The 16216-nt window shown below is 40.0% G+C and overlaps 1 protein-coding gene across 12 annotated transcripts in view; it reads left to right on the forward strand.

The window, feature by feature from the left end:
• NOD1 (nucleotide binding oligomerization domain containing 1) overlaps nt 1-16216 on the forward strand; it is a 173773-nt gene that overhangs the window by 43553 nt on the left and 114004 nt on the right. The window contains exon 3 of one of the 12 annotated variants that reach the window (XM_077120641.1): nt 12649-12750. The exons of the other annotated variants lie outside the window; for them this stretch is intronic. The gene's annotated coding sequence lies outside the window, so the exon portion shown is untranslated. The remainder of the gene's footprint in view (nt 1-12648; nt 12751-16216) is intronic. 12 annotated transcript variants of the gene reach the window in all.

Genomic DNA, 16216 nt, shown 5'->3' on the forward strand with positions numbered 1-16216 from the left:
CATGTGCTTTTTTCCCCATCCAACTATTAATGTGGTATATTACATTAATTGATTTTCTTATGTAGAACCTTCCTTGCATTCCTGGGATAAATCTCACTTGATTATATGGTGTATAATCCTTTCATGTGCAGCCGGATTTGGTTTACTAGTGTTTTGTTGAAGATTTTTGCATTTATATTCATAAGAGATATTGGTCTGTAATTTTTTTCTTATAATATCTTTATCTAGCTTTAGTATTAGGATGACCCTGGCCTCAAAATATCAGTTAGGAAGTGTTCCCTTTCCTTCAGTTTTTTGGACAAGTTTTAGTAGGAATGGTGTTAATTTCTCTTGGAATGTTTGGTAAAATTCGATAGTGAAGCCATCTGTCATGGACTTTTATTTTAGGGGAGGTTTTTGAATATTGATTCAATCTCTTTGTTATTGTTCTGTTGAAATCCTCTATTTCCTCTTGAGTCAGTTTAGGTACTTGGTGTATTTTAGTAATTTGTCCATTTCATCTTGATTATGTAATTTGTTAGTGTGCAGTGTTTTACCAGAAGCATTTTATAATCCTTGTTATTTCTGTAAAGTCAGTAGTAATGTCTCTCCTTTGAGTTTTGATTTCTGTTGCTTTAGAGCAGATTTCTGTTTTAATTTCTATTGTTTTGGATACTGTGTGCAAGTTCTTCAAGTGATGAGATGCAAACACGGATAGATAGCCAAGATTGCATGAAAGGACTGTTCAGATTTGTTAGATCAGAGAGCCCGGAGGGGGAGAGGAAAGAATAAGGGCAGTGAAGTGGCCCAGGCTTGGCTAACCTAGGCTCCTGCAAGGGTCGGTGGGGGGGGGGAGGAAGAAGAAAAAAGGCATGAATCCCAGGCTCTTGCCTTTACTGTGACTCAGAGCGGAGGGGGAGGGCTTTCCGGCAAATGCTGGGGGTCAGAAGCTTAAGACTATATGGCACAAAAAGCAGACATGGCAAGAGCTCTTTGGAGAAGCTGAGGGCAGCTTTTATCATCCAAAACATATGGAGATCCAGGCTTTGCTAGTTGCAGTTATGCCCAGGACAGGACTAACTGGGTGGTCACTTAGAAGGGAAACTTATGATTAAGCTGGGCAAGATGACAAGGCAAGAATATACCATTACAGTCCACTTCCATAGTGTCTTGGCGTCAGTTTTTAAAATGACTATGGCCTGAGTAGTTGAGATATTTAAATACATGTTTAAGTTCTTCATACTGGATGAAAGCCCCTTGCAGTCTCTTGTACCATGTCTAAGGAAAAGAGACACAGACCAGTCTTCAGGCAAATATTGTTTACTGCCTAGCTGCCCTCAGAAAGTGTACACATAAAACCACTTGAGGGAGCTTCCCTGATACTAAACCATGGTCACCATGAGAATGCCAGCTTCCATGCTAAGGGCCTGACCTGTAAGGTCTCCACACCAAGGGTTCCAGGGGAGTGCCTGCTTCTTAGTAGAGGTTTTGTTGGCTTTAAGGCACTGCGTGGACCACTGGGCAGGCAGTTGGTACTCTCTGTGGGGTATACTTCCAAGTCTGATCCCAGGTCTGCAAGTAGTGCTGAAAGTCCTGTGCTCCAACTCCTATGGGGGATTCAACCAGAGGTGAGGTCATTGCCAGTGACCAGGATGGGCTGGGATGATGTCATCTGAGGCCAGCTGGTGATTGCTGGCGGCCAACTGGGGGTGGGTATCTTTCCCAAGTAGCATCCCATAAAGGACAAGGAATTTTGTCATGGGCTTTTAAAAACTGTCAGGCAGCTCTGGTCATGATATCTCTGTCGGTTTTGCAAAACTGTTGTCATCATCCCATGACTTTTAGGGGTCATCTAGGACACACCTAAAGCAGGCTTGGGCGGAGTGTTTCCAGGCAGCCCCCTGCACTTCTCTCCACAGGAAGAATTTGTTTTGTCTACACTTATATGTCAATTGGCTGTTGATTTTTTGTAGGTCCTCTTTGCAGTCCAAGCTCTTAGAATAGTATGTCAGGCAGGCTGGGTTAGAGGACAATTAGTCAAGCAGGTTTGTTTGATTATACTCGTGAGGGCTTTGGTGCAGTAGGAAAATCTTATTTAGGTTATGCCTGGGTCAAGATTCATTTACTTATTGGCTTTGGGTCCTCAGCCATGCTCAGTGGTCCATTGGGTGCAGGTGGCTGAGGAGAGGCAGCCAACAGTCTGCTCTGCCCCATACCTGGGTACAGTTTTAGGATTAGCTGACTATTGTTTGAGCCTTCCTGGGTCTGCCTGATGAGAACTTGTGAGTCAGTAAGTGAGGTCTCGTGAGTCAGCTCAGGTAAGCCATGTTTGGGGCCATTATGGCCTCCAGTGAGCTGCTTTGTGTACAGTGATAGTGTTGCCCTCAGTGAGACACCCTCTCCACATCAGATGGATGGACCCCAGAGGTCCCACTTGGCTATAGGAGGAGGCAGTGGGGACAACATTGCCCGTGTCTCAAGATCCGTAGGCAAGGGGCTGAGCGTGGTGGAAACACATCTTCCTGTAATTTGGAAAGACCCTGCTTGCCAGGTTTAGCCCTCTCCTATAGGTGCCACTTCCATTTTACTGGTGAGACTTTAGTGGCCGTGCTGAGCTCCTGCTAGGAAACCTCTCCAATCCCTGGCATTATGGGAATCTGCATGTACAGGCTGACCTGTGGTGGCCATGAAAGCACTTTCATTTTTTTCATTTTTAAACAATTTTATTTGCACATCAGACATTCCAACCTAAGTAAATAGACATATCTTTGCCATCATAACCTATATGAAGACATTTCCTTTTCTTCTGCATAGAATCCATACCCCCTCTCCCCCACTGTCTTGGCATAATTCCTTTGTTACATTTAGTGGAAGCAAGTTACAGTGTTACTGTTGATGACAGACTCTAGTTTGCATTGAGTGTACCTTTTCTTATATACATCCATTTTCAACCCCTTGCAAAGTTGACATTCATTTGTTCTCCCTCATGTAAAAACGTTTTATATTGTACATTTAATCACCATCATTGTCCACTCTAGGCATTCCTAAGTTATACCGCCTCAGTTTTTATCCTCTTTCTTTCCTTCCCATGTATGAAACCAGAAGGAAAGATAGCCCTTCTCCTTCAACCATACTCACATTCACCTCCATTCAGCATACATATATTGTTGTGCTACCATCAGATAACATTGTGCTATCCATTTCTGAATTTTTATAATCAGTCCTGTTGTACAATCTGCATTCGTTCAGCACCAAATGCCCACTCTTGTCCTTGCTTCTATCTCCTGATAAATTGTATTCTTAACTTTAACTCTCAAAGTTCACTCATTAGCATTAGTTCATACTAGTGAGACCATACAGTATTTGTCCTTTTGTTTCTGGCTAATTTCACTCAGCATAATGTCCTCAAGTTTCATCCATGTTGTTACATGCTTCATGACTTTATTCTGTCTTAAAGCTGCATAATATTCCATCATATGTATATACCGCAGCTTGTTTAGCCATTTGTCTGTTAATGGACATTTAAGCTCTTTTCATCTCTTGGCAATCATAACTAATGCTGCTTTAAACATCAGTGTGCAAATGTCTGTTTGTGTCCTGGCCTTCAGTTCCTCTGACTATATACCTGGCAATGGGATTGCTGGATCATATGGCAGTTCTATACTTAGCTTCCTGAGGAACTGCCAGACTCCCTTCCAGAGCTGCTGTATCATTTTACATTCCCACCAACAGTGGATAAGTGTGCCTCTTTCTCCACATCCTCTCCTGCACTTGTCATTTCTGTTTTTTTTTTTTTTTATCATGGCCATTCTAGTGGGTGTGAGATGGTATCTCATTGTGGTTTTGTGTTTTTTTAATAGCCAGTAAAGTTGAACATCTTTTCATGTGCCTTTTAGCCATTTGTATTTTCTCTTCTGAGAAGTGTCTACTCATGTCTTTTGCCCATTTTTTAATTGGGTTGTTTGTCTTTTTGTTGTCGAGTTGAAGAATCTCTTTATATAATTTGGATACTAAACTCTTATCTGATAAGTATTTTCCAGATATTGTCCCCCTATTGCATAGACTACCTTTTTACTTTCCTGACAAAGTTCTTTGATGCACAAAACTATTTAATTTTGAGGAGATCCCATTTATCTATTTCTTTTTTCAATGCTCGTGCTTTGAGCACCTGTTTTTGAAAAGCTCAATAAGCAGCTGATTTGCCTGCCTTAGTCCAAGGACTCCAAGAGGCATATTTGGAGGTAGCCAAGCCTCTAATCTAAAATCCATTCCCAGTGGGACAAAGGGCATGGCGTGGGAAATGGTCTAGTGTGCCAATTCTAAGGTGTAGTTTTGGGGCTCTCCCCAATGGAGGGTAGTAGATGTATATGCGGTTTTCTACAAGGGCTGTGATGAGAGTGTGAGATGTGGGATGTGTCATCTCTAGAGCATGAGTAATCCTGGTTGGTGTGTGCATGCCTTAGTGTCTGAGGTGGTGAGAATCTGTCTGTCCTTTGAGGACCAAATGATGCCCTGGAATTTGGCAGAGTTTGATGCCCTTGTATTTAATAGGGTGCTATTGCTCAGCCTCCTTTCTATAAATGATGTATGAGTGTGGTTAGGTCCTCTTGGAGGCTCTTTAGAGTCATCCCTTAATTGGATGACAGCTTCACAGTGACAGGACTAAGACTTGGTTTTTTTTTTGTTTGTTTTTAAACACCATTTGTTAAGGTCTTGACAATAGTGGTTAGGAATTATTTTTATTATTTGGTATTGGCATTGAATGAAATATGTTGGACAAGTCAGTTATTCCAAAACAATTTCCCATGCTCCCCATGTATCTCTTTGATTAATTAGATGATGTGATGAATTGGAGGTTGATGGGCCGGACTTGTACATCAAAGGCTGGTATAAGTGATAGTTATTTGTCTTTCATTGGTGTTAGGCCCAGGGGAATAGGGCTATTGGAGGGGGAGACAGTGATTATAAGGAATGGCTCCCTCTTTGAGGAGATCTTGGATTACAGGCCAGAGGCCCCCCAGTACCTTGTTTCAGGTAATATTGTGACATGTTTTACCTTGATTGGCAGGGGTAGTTCCACAGGGGGTCCCATTTGGCATGGCCCATCAAGGGAGCCAAAGATTTGATCTTATTCCAGGTGGTGTGTTAAAGTAAAAATCCCCATAGTGGGGAAACCGAGAATAAAGTGTTGCCACATGGGGTAGCTGTTTAATAAGAATTGTTCCAATAGTCACAACTCCTAGGACATTAGGGGACTGGGCCTTTGACGTGCAGGAGGGAGGAGGCAGCACCGTCCAGAGACCTGAAAAGCCAGGATATGTGATTCCGATGCGAAATTTCCTCAAGTCCAGCCAATAGAGCTCTTCCCTGCCCATAGCTTTGTTGATATTAAGAGCTCTGCCAGTAAGACTAAGCAAGTCTGCCCTGTCGGGAGGGGTGGGGGGGACTTCCTGTAAGTTAATTTCAATGACCCTTCGCTGAAGTGGGCCTCCCCAGCCAAAGACAAACTCTGGATTTCTTTGATGTGAATGCCCAAAGAAATGTCATGCTTGTTGCTTCATCTCAATATTTAAGCCACAATCGAGTCTCACCAATTGTTTGCCAGTAGGCATCTGCCTTGGTGGTAACACCTGCTATGGACAAGTGTGGCTTTTTTTTTTCTTTTATGGTCAATATGCGAGGGGCTCAGCATCTATATATGTAATTTGCACTTGGCAATGCCTACCAATTGTCTCATCTCCTGGGGGGAAGGGGGGGTTTACTAATAATTTGGCCCCGTATTGAATACCCTGAGCAACCGGTTAGCTGCTGTTTCTTCCTCCTGTTGAACAAAATCCTTAAGAATGGTCTGAATTTCTTGCTTGGTAAAATTTTTGGTTTGGTTTCTGTATTCTCCCCTCTGGGGTTTGTTGACCTTGTAGGACATTAGAAGAAAAATTTGGAGGATGGGGGCTTCCCTGCACCCTGTCTCCTATTCTGCTGCCTCTCTCTCCAGGGTGTCCCAGTTGACCTCAGAGGGGTTAGGTCTGCAGCAAGAACTGGACACTCTTAACCCATAACTCATCAAGTCAGGGGACAAAGAGTGACAGCAGGAAAGATGGAATCAGACATTTCTTCCCCTTTGGCCAGTGGAGTATCATGTTAGCCTGCTCAGGAGTATCTCTGCTGTGGCAGGGAAAATAGTCCTTAAACCCAGGGATGATATAATACCCTTGGACAAGGTCTTGCAAGTGCAACTCAGATAGGACAAGAGGTAGAGGCTTCCATCTTGATACAGTGCTGTCCTCGGACTACTGCGTGATTTGGCAGACACAGCCAACAACATACCTATGAGTCCTTAATTGCTAGGCAGCTTAAGACACATATTCCTGGGAACAACCCCTCGTGTATTTTTTTGTGGTCTCTATATCTTTGCAGAACAATCAGTATCACATTTTCACTTGTCTCACTCAGCCCTGTGTTCCCTTTTCGGGGACTGATAGGGACCCTTGTCCACTCTTTTGCCCTATTCAAGGCAAGTGGCCAAATTAAGTGGTCTTGAGGAAACTGGCTTGTGCCACTCTGCAGGTACCTGGGGCCTTTAATGGATGTACGTTTTGGAGTGGGTAACCTAGGCAACACCCAGCACACCCAAAGGCAGCTGAGCAAAACAGTGCCAGTGAACACCAGCAAACAGTGGAGCTTTTCCAAATAGCACACCCCACTTGGGACAGCACATTAGTAAGCCAGGAACAGTCTAAATGCATTCCCATCTGGCCACTACCGATCAAAATCAAATCACCCTGCTTGCCATGCCAGTTATTTTGGATGCTCTGTGGAAGTATTTTAGGTGATGATCTGCAAACACAGATAGTCAGCCAAGAATGCATGAAAGAACAGCTTTGGTAGATCAAAGGACCTGGACATGGAGAGGGAAGAATGAGGGTGGTGGAGAGGCTTAGGGTTTACCTAACCTAGGCTCCCAAAATTGTCAGTGGAAGGGAGGAAAAGATATGGGTCCCAGGACCTGGCTTTTATTGTGACCTAGCACAGGAGGAATAGGGCTTTCCTGTGGTTGCTGAGGATTGGTAGCTTTAAACTATATGGGAAAAAAAATCAGAGGTGGCAAGGGCTGTTTGGAGAAGCTGAGGGCAAACAGCTTATGGCTCTTATCATCCAAGCCATATATGTAGGTACAGGCCTTGCTAGTTACCATTATACCCAGGACAAAGCTAAGTGCGGTGGTTGCTCAAAGGGTATCTTATGACCATGCGAGGCCCCAAATATAATTTTATACCATTATTGTTGTGTTCTCATTTTCATCATCTCAAGATATTTCCTAATTTCTCTTTGACCCATTGATTGTTTAAGAGTGTTTTGTTTAATTTCCACGTATTTGGGAAATATGTCATTGGTTTATAGCTTCATTCACTGTGATCAGAAAAGATACTTTGAATGATTTCAATCTTTTTTATATGAATTGAAACTTGTTTTGTGACCTAACATATGGTGCCATCTAGAGAATGATCCTTGTGCACTTGAGAAGAATGTGTGTTCTGCTGTTGTTGAATAAATTGTTCTATATATGTCTGTTAAGTCTAATTGGTGTATCATATTGTTCAAGTCTTCTATTTCCTTTTTGATCTCTGTCTAGATTTTCTATCTATTATTGAAAGTGGTGTCTTAAAGTCTTGTATATCATAGAACTATTTCTCCTTTCAATTTTGACAATATTTGCTTCATTTTATTTTAGTGCCCTTTTGTTAAGTGCATATATGTTTATTACCATTATTTCATTTTGATGACCCTTTTATCAATTTGTCCATTTTATCTTTTTTTTGTCTAAGATCAGACAAAAAGTCTATTTTGTCTTATATTAGTATATCTACCCTTGTTCTCTTTTCATTACTATTTGCATGGATAGAATATTTTCCTATCCTTTCTTTTTTTTTTTTTTAACATGGGCAGGCACCGGGAAATGAACCCGGGTCTCCAGCATGGCAGGTGAGAACTCTGCCAGTGAGCCACAGTGGCCCACCCCATCCTTTTATTTGTAACCTACTAGTATATCTGACAAGGAAGTCTCTTGTAAACAGCATATAGTTGGTTCTTACATTCTCCATTTTGCTATTTTGTTTTTATAGGTTTTATACCTTTTTTGCCTTCCATTACTGACTTCTTTTGTAATTAGCTTTTTTGTAATGATCCCTTTAGAATCTCTTGTCATTTATGTTGTGTATTTTACTTTTTTTGTGTGTGTGGTTACAATTGGGTTTAAATTTAATACTACATCTATAACAATCTTATTTGACTTGGTACTGATTAAATTTAGTAGCATATACAAACTATGTTCCTATACTCCTCCTCCCCCACCATTATATTTTCTTGTCATATATTACATCTTTATACATGGCATGTCCAAAACTATAAATTATGCATATTTTAGAGACAGTAAGAATGAAAAAAGAAGTTACAAACTAAAAATCTAGTAATTCTGGCATTATATTTGCACTTACTCATGTTGTTACCTATACCAGATATCTTTATTTCTTTTTGTGGCTTCGGTCAATTGTCAAGTGTCCTTTCTTTTCAACTTGCAGAATTCCCTTTAGCATTTCTTTTTTTTTTTTCCTTCTTATCCCCCCCCGCCATTATTTATTTTTTGTCCTTTTTGTTAATTCATCTGTCCATACTCTGTGTGCCAGTTTTAAAAGGTTTACGTACCCTAGAAAAGCCATGTTTTAATCCTAATCAACCCTGTGGGAGCAATGGTTTTTCTGATCCCTATTCAGTACTGTATGTTGGACACTTTAATTAGCTTATCTCAATTGAGATGTGACTCAATCAAGTGTGAGTATTAAACTTGATTAGGTGGAGATGTGTCTTGATTGGTTTTACTGGAATCCTTTAAAAGAAGGAAGTATTTTGAAGAAATCTTCAGAACAACATAGCCATGAGAAGCAGAGTCCACCAGCCAGTGACCCTTGGAGATGAAGAAGGAGAATGTCCCCAGGGGAGCTTCATGAAGCAGGAAGCCAGGAGAGAAAGCTAGCAGATGACACCATGTTCACCATGTGCCTTTCCACTTGAGAGACAAACCCTGAACATCATCATCCTTCTTAAACCTAGGTATCTTTCCCTGGATGCCTTAGATTGGACATTTCTATAGGCTTACCTTAATTGGGACATTTCCATGGCCTAAAACTGTGAATTTACAACTGGTTAAATTCTCCTTTTTAAAAGCCATTCTGTTTCTGGTATATTGTATTCTTGCAGCTAGCAAACTAGAACACCCTGGATAAAGGGAGCTTCAGACACACTGTTTTCATAATCATATGTAAAAGCTCTATAGTTATACAATTGTCTTCAAGAATCAAGGCTATTGGAATACAGTTCAACAGTTAGGTACTTCCCTCTAGCCACTCCAATACAACATAAACTAAAAAAGGGATAGCTATATAATGCATAAGAATAACCTTCAGGATAACCTCTTGACTCTGTTTGAAATCTCTTACCTTCTAAGATTTTATTTTGTCTCATTTCTCTCTTTCCCGTTTTGGTCAAGAAGGCTTTCTCAATCCCGTGATGCCGGGTCCCATCTCATCCACAGGAGTCATGTCCCATGTTGCTAAGGAGATTTACACCCCTGGGAGTCATGTCTCATATAGGAGATAGGGCACTGAGTTTACCCACTGAGTTGGCTTAGAGAGGCCACATCTGAGCAACAAAAGAGGTTCCCTGGGGGTGACTCCTGGGAATAATTATCAGTAGGCTTGGCTTCTCCTTTGTAGGAATGCTTGAAAGAATATCAGGTATTCCCCAGATGGGGAACTTGAATATTTCCTCCTTTCTCCCCAGCCCCCTAAAGGAACTTTGCAGATACTTTTTTATTCTCTGCCCAAACTACTCTGGGATATATTGGGGCATTACACTAACCTGTACAAACCAACAAGATCTCATTCCCTATTCAAGATTCCTTGTAGTTATGGTGTTTGAATAAACTGACCATATAAGTTAAATTAGATAATGTGCTACCCAAAATATAAATCTTGCACCAAATTAATATCTCTTCCTTTGGTCTCACCCAGAAGTTGAAGTTTTAAAATATAGACCATATCATCTTTTTTTTTTTTATCTTATATTCTGATTCTACTTAGTCTTATCCTGATTAGTTTCATAAATATGTCTGGTTGAAGTCTGATCACTTTTTCAACTTCTTTAACAACTGCTGTATGCAATAATGTTGACTTTTATAGTTTCAGAGATCTAACATGTCACATAAATACACAAAATTTCAGGGAATGACCAGGTTATACACAAACAGATCAGCATCTCAGAATTTAGAAACAGCAGTTATAAATCTGGAATACATGTGAGTGCTATAAGGGCTTACAATCTAGGTCCCTTTACAATTGGCCCCAACCTGATAATCCAATCTCTCGACTTCAGTTCCCTGAGCTTGTATATTATAGTTAGTCCATATGAGTGAGGCATGATAATATTTGTCTTTTTCCCCTGACTTTTCATTCAACACACAGTCCTTAAGTTTCATTCACCTAGATGCATTTCTCACAACTTCATTCTTTCTTTTCTTTTTTTTTTGTCATGGGCAGGCTTCAGGAATCGAATCTAGGTCTCTGGTACACCAGGAGAGAATTCTGCCACTGAGCCACCCTTGCACCGCCCAACTTCATTCTCTTGCAGCTGCTCAGTAGTATGTATACACCACAGTTTCCCCTTCCATTCCCTTAGGCACCCTTAGGCTTCCTCCATCCATTGCAAATCATGAGCATTGCTGCCATAAACCCAGTGTGCAAATGTCCATTTGTGTCCCCACTCTCAGTTCCTCCAAGTTTATACCTAGCAGTGGGGCTGCACCACTGTGCTTCCCAACTAACGGTGAATAGGCACATCTCTCTCTCTCCACATTTTCTCCTTATATATCTCTGTTCATTTTTAAACGTTTTTTTCCCACTTTGTACAATTGTAAGTATAAAATCAATGGTTCTTGGTATAATCACATAGCCATGTCTTTGCCATCAGCATATATATGAGAACATTTCCTTTTCTTTTGCAAAGAATCCATACCACTCCCCCATATATCCTGCTTATTGACATTTAGTTTTAACATATTGCCTTTGTTACATTCAAAAGAATCATAAAACAATGTTACTGTTAACTATAGAACCTAGCTTGCACTGATTGTATTTTTTCATGTATACCACCTGTTCTAGTTTGCTAGCTGCTGGAATGCAATATACCAGAAAGAGAATGGCTTTTAAAAGGGGGGAATTTGTTAAATTGTGAGATTTCAGTTCTAAGGCCATGAAAATGTCCCAATTAAAGCAAGTCTATAGAAATGTCCAATTTAAGGCATCCAGGGAAAGATATCTTGGTTCAAGAAGGCCAATGATGTTCAGGGTTTCTCTCTCAACTGGAAAGGCACATGGCGAACATGGCGAGGTCTCCTAGCTGTCTCTCCAGGCTTCTTGTTTCATGAAGCTCCCCCAGGGGCGTTTTCCAACTTCATCTTCAAAGGTCTCTGGCTGTGTGGGCTCTCAGGCATCTCTTGGTTCTCTCGTGGCTCTGAGGCTTTCTCCAAAATGTTTCCTCTTTTAAAGGATTCCAGTGAAGTAATCAAGACCAACCTGGAATGGGTGGAGTCACATGTCCATCTAATCAAAAGTTAATGCCCACAATTGGCAAGCCACATCTCTGTGGAGATAATTTAATCAAGTTTCCGACATACAGTACTGAAATGGTCTCTTTGAGTTTATCTTGTTTGGATTTTGTTGTTTTTCTTCAATATATCTATTCATATCTTTAATTAAATTTGAGAGATTTTCAGCTATTTTATATGTTTGAATATCCTTTCTGCAGCTCTTTCTCTTTCTTATCCTCTCGGGACTCCCATAATACATATATTGGTATGCTTGATAGCATCCCACAAGCTTCTAAGACTCTGTTCACTCTTTTCTTTCTCTTTCTGCTCCTCAGACTGGATAATTTCAATGATCTGATTTCAAGTCCACTATTGTTTCTTTAGCTAGTTCCAATCTGCTATTGAACTCCTCCAGGGAATTTTTAAAATTAACTTACTGTGGTCTTCAGCTCCAGTATTTATGTTTAATTCTTTATTATTATTATTATTTATTTATTTTTTATTACAATTGTCTTTTAGTTCATTTTTCATTTTCCTAATTCCTTTTAGTTGTTTTCCCATATTTTCTTTTAGCTTTTTAAGTGTGTTTAAACAATTTTAAAAATCTTTGGTATCCAGAATCTGGCCTTCCTTACTGATGGTTTCTAATGCTTTGTCTTGTTCCTTTATATGGGTCATCATAACCTGAGATTTTCCTGAATGCCAGGAATGTTTTTTAAAAAATGAAAATATCTTTCCCAACCTATAAAGACTGGCATGTGTGAGTACTCTCCTTACAAATTTAGCCTGCCTGACAGTGAGTCAGAATAACATTACAAAGTGAGAGCATAGGATCCTCCGAGTCTGTCTGATCATGCGTGTTATCCTGGGCATGTGTGTGTGACCTTTGAAATTCCCCCATTTACATGGATCTGAATTCCTCTTTTCCTTTGGAAGTAGCCTTTCTTCCCAGTCTGGGCACTGTGCTTTATGTATTAAAGCTGGTATCCTTTGCCCTAGGCAGCTGTTTTTTCGTTGTTTTCTTACAGCATTTTAGCTGCTCTGAAAAGCACTTCTACATGCAGGGCAAGTTTGGGGATGGAGAACCTATGATGAATGCCTGGTTCAGACTTCATGCTGCCACCAGAGAGGTTGGTACAGACACACATGCACCCTTGTTGTGAATAAGGGCTACTCTGCTTCTTCTGTAACCAGAACCAGGGATCTACACTGGGAGGAGCATGGCTGACTGTGCATCTAGCTGAGGAGAGGGTGAGGGAAGGACCAGCAAGTTTGCCACAAGGTTTCACTACCATTTTTAAGTTGTTTTTTTCTTGATTCAGTTCTCACCCAGATACTTCAGCCTTTCTGAAAATCTGAGAAAAGATAGTTCTACCCATTTTTTCTTGTTTAAAACTTATGTGAGGGGGCTGGAACTCTGGAGCATCTCACTCTTGCATTTTGGTGACATTCCTCTTTCAAATGCTTTTATGAGAAAACAGGCCTTACACCTAGAGCTTTTGCAGCAGCACTATCTCGCTGGATTATAATAGTATTGTTTTATTTCCAATACATGTATTTTTGTTACTTTCTGCTTATTGCAAATGATATTTTCTGTTTATAATGGCAGTATAAATTTTCCTTTTAAATTAAGGTAGTAGAGTTTTAAAATAAAGTTAATTTAAAGCAAAACATTAAGTAACTAATATATAAATGTATAGCTTGGACTTCAATTATGCCCCTTTCCCCTGCAAAAAAAAAAAAGTGACTCTGGTGCCTGAATGACTGACGTTTGGAAAACACTGTTCTACAAGAATGTACAGAGAGCACTTAGAGATGTTAGAGTTCTGAAATTAAAAATCATTGCATCTTCAACTTTATTCATTCATTCATTTTTCAGTACAATAGAACTTTATAAAAAAATCTTTCTTTTCTTTGATTTTGATGAGTCCAGAAAGAATTTGGAGATTGAAGGTTTAAGAGGAGCATGTTGTAAAATATTCTGACTGATTTCACAGAACAATGCCAGAAATTTAAAAGGGTATTATTAAGTACTGAGCTGGTTTGAAGCTGTTATGTACCCCAGAAAAGCCATGTGCTTTCATTGTGATTCAGTATTGGAGGATGTAAAACTTTGGTTAGGTTGTTTCCATGGAGATGTGACACACCCATTTGTGGGTGTGGCTTTTGATTAGCTGGAGATGTGACTCCACCTATTCAAGGTGGGTCTTGATTGGTTTATTGGAGTCCTTTAAAAGGAGAGATGCAGATGCTTGGAGAACAGTTGCTTCAGAGCCAACAGAGATACAGACATTTGGAGATGCCTAAAGTGCTAACAGAGAGAGCAGATTCCTATGCAGGGAAATTTGGAGATGCAGAACCCAACAGATGTTGCCATGTGCCTTCCCATGAGATACTAAGCCAGACCCAGAGTTGTGTCCTAGAGGAGCTAAGTGAAAGCCTCATTTCAGAGAGAAGGAAACACTGGCATCAGAAGTGGAACCAGGAACAAGGAACAGCAGACGCCAGCCATATGCGTTCCCATATGACAGACACTGGCCTTCTTTGAGTGAAGATATCTTTCTCTGAATGCCTTAGTTTGGACATTTTTATAGTCTTATAACTGTAAACTTGTAGTTAATAAATTCACTTTTTAAAAGCATTCCATTTCCGGTATATTGCATTTCAGCAGCATTCGACAAACTAATACACATTTTGGTACCAGAGAACTGGGGTGCTGCTGCAGTTTGCAAATAATAAACATGCTGGAACACTTTTTAAGTGGATAAGGGGAGGATTCTGGGAGAATTGTAAGGAGCTTCAAAAACAAATCCTAGATTGCTTTGAAGAGACTGTTAGTAGAAATATGGACTCTAAAGATACTTTTGATAAGGCCTTAGAGATAAATAATGCATGTGTTATTGCTAACTGGAAGGAAGACAATCTTATTTTAAAGTGGCAGGGAATTTGGAAAAAGTAAGTGTTGGTATTGGATGAATTTGAGAGTGATAAACTTGGATATTTAGCAGAAGACATTTACAGACGAAATGTGAAAAATTTAGTTCACATTTTCTGGTTGCTCCTTGCAGCTTATAGTAAAATGCAACAGGAAAGAGATAACTTGAGCACTAAACTCTTGGGTACAAAGAAAACAGAAATTAATGGTCTGGAAAATTCTGGGCTTCCAGAAAATGAGACCCCAGTGAACAGGACCCCATGTGAGGATTTAATCAAACATGGAAGTAGTCAGCCATTACAGGACAAACAAGGATTGGAGATGGAATTATCCAGAAAGCATTTGTGGAAAATCTTATTGTCTAATGGTTATGACCCTGTATATTACATGGAAAACCAACAAATTCCTTGCAAAATCTGTATGAATGGAAGCACTGCCAGTCTAGATTAAAAGGGACAGAAAAGGGACAGATTGAAGGAAAAATGACTTTAAACGCAGATCCATGGAAGCTAATGTCTGAAACCAAGAAATCTTGAGCCAGGAGAGTGGACCCCACCCATTCACAAGGGAAGGGTGAGTTTGCCCCAGAAGCAGAGGTTGGGCCTTCCTCCTTGATGTTCAAGAAGAGTTTTGGTACTCTAGGCCTCAGAAAGGGTGGATCACATAAACCATGGATTGGGGGAAACCCGGTGATCACCCCATTGGAGTTTGCTAATTCAGTGGAATTTGCCCTGCAAGTTTGCAGAACTATTTTGGCCCAGTGACCCCTGTTTACTTTCAATTTCTCCCTATGGCAGTGGGAACATGTATTCTATGACTGTTCCTTCTTTGCAGATTGGCAGTAGATAACTTGTTCTAAGTTTCACAATTCTGGAGGCAAAGGAGAATTTTGCCTTAGACCATGTCTATAACTGACTTTGATGAGATTTTGTACTGTTTGACTTTGTATTGTATTTGTACTGATACTGAAATGGTTTAAAGCTTTATGATGTTATGATGGAATGAATGTATTTTGTACATGGAAAGAAAATATCTTTGGGGGACCCAGAGGGTAGAATGTGCCAGTTTGAAGCTGTTATATACCCCAGAAAAGCCATGCTACATTCCAGCAGCATTTGAAAAACTAATACGGATGCTAATTTAATTTTATCAACTGGTAACTTTTAAGGAAACCACTTTTCTAATACCTTGGAACTTAAAGGTAACTGGAATTGACCAAAATAAATAAGGCTTAATTAGCATCTGATAGATTAGTGGAATAATAACCTTTTGTTTTCCTTCCTTAAGATTCTTTTTAGTAAGTATTGCTTGCCCTTCTGCTGCTTAGAATGTTAAACTTCACTGTTGGTTTCTCAATCATTTACGTTAAAAGAAAAATTATTGTGTGAGTTACAGCTGAGAATCTCTATAAGACTTCTAGTGTCTTGGCAATGTGATAAATATTTTAAAATGTATGTGACAGAGCAGGAGACTCATGTGTGACTTGGTGGAATGAATTTGAGAACCACTGGTCTTGAATTTTAACAGATTTGGGCTTATGACTATCTAATGATGCTGACTGCGATTAAAGGTGAGTTTTTTGAGCTCCACAAAAGAAACTAGGAAGCCATCTGCCTGAATATATGGGGTTTCCTATCTTAGACAAAGGATTAAGTGGCCAG

This window comes from Tamandua tetradactyla, chromosome 1, assembly GCF_023851605.1.
Source record: "Tamandua tetradactyla isolate mTamTet1 chromosome 1, mTamTet1.pri, whole genome shotgun sequence".
Lineage (NCBI taxonomy): Eukaryota > Metazoa > Chordata > Mammalia > Pilosa > Myrmecophagidae > Tamandua > Tamandua tetradactyla.